Raw genomic sequence first — 3,385 nt, forward strand, 5'->3', positions numbered from 1 at the left:
GAAATCCGTGGCACTTCATTCGTACAATTTTCTCTACCGCGAAGCAGAGGCAGACTTCATTAATTCACTCGAATCTCTCTTCACTCTTTTCTTTCGGGGGCGCATTACAACTTCACAAGTTCTGTCTTCTGTCTTCTTTCGTCATGGAAGTAGAACTTCTTTCTTGTTGACACGATACTAGTCCACGACTTGACCAGTACCACTTCCTTCTTCATTATGAAATTTTTGGTCACACGCTGTTAACACACGAGTTTTTGATGACTCTCCAACTTGCGACCACTCTTTAGTACCCTGACAGTGATGGATTTGTTGACCGAATGCCCCACTTTTAGCATCTTGAGAAGTAGATATCTGATCGAGGCTCGAGGTGAGGGCGACAGGTTCATCCTTGCAAAGATTGTATGGCAGAATGTGTAGTAATGTCCTAGCGTTATTTTTAGGTATATTTCAGGAACAGGTCTTCTGTAAGCTATTTAACTTTTATAAGAGAATCTTTGCTTTTATAGTTTTAAATTTGATTTACTTTTATGATTTATAGCAAACTGTATTCGGGTTAATAACATTCGATGTCAGGATGCCAATAAACTAAAAATTAATGTCTTCAGAACAATCTTAACACAAAGTGACCAGACCGGAACATGATGGCGTACCTCTTGTGTTTAGGGAGCTTGCTCTATGGGAACTAGCTAGTTGACAACTTTCCCTTCCTATGGACGTCTCCAATATGGCCGGTTGATTTAATATCACATGATATCTGGCTTTTTCTTTCCTTGTGATCTTTCAAAGAGGCTCTTGTTTTTCAACACGCCCCGCTTGGCTGTCGCTTGATGTTCGGGTTATAAGAAACAGTGCTGTTATTTACACACATTAGTTTGTCAATCCATCGTCTTCTCTTCCTTCCCATGCTTCTTTTGCAATTTCTAGAGACCCATTTTGTTATTCTTAATATCTATTTAATATCTGCCATTCTCATATGTCCTGCCCATGTCTATTTCCTTTTCTCGTATTTATATTGCTCTTTTTCTATCTCTTGGTGTTTTTCCAATCATTATTCTTTCCATAGCTCCTTGAGTTGTAATTAGCCTATGTTCTAAGCCTTTATCAAGATATTTATTTATCCAGTGATACCTACCAATTTCTTAATAACAACTGTATGTTATCATTAGGTCTCATAAAAAATAGAGGAAAAATCTTTGTCATGCTTCAAAAATTCGAGTATAGAAATAAAAAAAAGGAAAAAAGCAAATTTCATTATTCTATAGCGGACAGTTATTATTTTCTAAGGAGGAAGCATTTCTCAGTAAAGAATATGGATATGTGGAGCTAAAATGCCTCTGCAGACCTGAAATACCGATACGAATCGGATGTTATTCAAACATTTCACGAAATGCTTTTCGGGTCGGGTTGTTTGCCACGCGCTTAATTAAAACTTCACTTGACCAAAAATAAAAACGGATCAGCAATAAAACTACCGCCGCGATTACATCTCGTTCGGGGAAACGGAATTAAACGGACGGTGCCGGAACGAGTTCTCCATTTTCCCCGCAGGTGCGAAATGACCCCTGACGATGACCCAAATTAAAATTGGTCAAAGTTTCTTGGCCCTTGATAGTGTTTTAACTCGGCTTTCATTTTTATGTTTTTGGTGTTTCTTTTATCTTGTATTTTACATGTTTCTTTCTAGTTAAGCTTCTGATTTTTATGTATTGGTGTTCTCTCTGTGTGAATTGAATATCCCTTATGCTTTTCTCCCTCACTATACAAATATGAATTAAAAAATATGATAATAATAATTATTTGGATACTACTACTACGACTACTAATCAAGATGATGATAATAATAATGATAATAATAATAATAATTAAATGATGGTGATGATGATAACGATAATGATAATGATGAGGATAGAGCTTATAATTAGTTCAGAGTTTTTTTTTACAAGAAAATCCTTCTCTTTTTTAATGCATTTTCAGAGCGTGGGTCGCTCTTCTTGGTGAATAATATAAGACTTTTATTTTTGCCTTTTGGGTTCTTTGGCTGTTTACGAGGTAAACAGGTCAAAGTGTCAGGAGGTAATTGGTCGGTGACAGCCGTCTGTAGTTCCATAAGACTAGGTGTATATGAGCAGGCTAACAAACATGTTTTGCAAAAGTTTGCGACTCAATGAAGTTAATCAGAAACCGGTGTGAAAAAGTCTCTATCTAGTTTTGTTATATGGTGCTTAATTGTATCTTGTTTATAGTGATGGCAAGTTTTAGATAAAGATGTCTTTGGAGATAATTTTGCTCTACAAGTAATGTTATTGGCGAGAAATAGATGATTCCATAAAAATCGTAATTTTTCGTAAAAAAAAAGGCTTAAAATTATGCGGCTTGAATACAAATAATTGCATTAAATTCTCAAAAATCCCCTTTACGAATTTCCCAAATGAACAAAAGAGCAAAAAATCCTATTTCTCAATCAGGAGCAAACGACCAAGACAGAATAATCAGCAAAGCTCGCGAGTTAAAGATTTGAATCAAGAGTTGGACTACTGTAAAGCGATTTGTTTTACTCGCAATAAAGTATTGTTTTTGGAATTATCAGTGAAAGGCAACATTGTCTCTTGGAGTAAAGCAAAAATATCAATCTAATCAAATGAATCCCTGATAATATACCATTTCTTATAAGAGAGACAACTATGGATTTCTTCGGTTTGTTTAATTCTCCTTTGAATACCATAATAAAATAGGAGTTTAAATCCAATTGAAAGTTATATTAAGGTATACACAACTTTTGTTCACTAACTTTCAACTTGTCTCCACAAGGCACTAGAAGAGTTGGAAGACTCAGGCCTACATGGCTGAGGAATATGAAACGTGAAGTAGATGATGATGAATGGAGAAGTATTGATTTAAAAGCTCAAGATAGAGATGAATACGAAATCTAACAGAGTCCCTTTGCATCAATAGGCGTAGTGGGAGATTAAGATGATGATGATGCACAACTTTGCTTTGAAAATTGTTTGAGAAACATTGTCATATTTTTACTACTCATTTTCGCATTACAGTTTTAACAAAGCAATGTAAAATATCTGGGAGGATTTGCATTCTTTCATTTCCTTTCATCTTTCATCGAGCTTAAAATGAACATGGACTACCTTATACATTTTATACATTTTTATTTAACATGATAAGTAATTGGGTTCATAGTGATGAAATGTCTAAGTGTCGTTTTTCCTTTTTATCTCTTGAATTCAAATAGCAATAATATTTCTATAATTATCTGTTCATCATTATCGTTGGTATTTAAATTTCTCTTTCGTTTGTTTATTTACTTTTTGTGTCTTTAATTTGATACCTCCTTTCTACCCCTGTTACTTTGTGTTCTGTTTACTATAGAATA

This window comes from Palaemon carinicauda, chromosome 5, assembly GCF_036898095.1.
Source record: "Palaemon carinicauda isolate YSFRI2023 chromosome 5, ASM3689809v2, whole genome shotgun sequence".
NCBI classification, from domain to species: domain Eukaryota; kingdom Metazoa; phylum Arthropoda; class Malacostraca; order Decapoda; family Palaemonidae; genus Palaemon; species Palaemon carinicauda.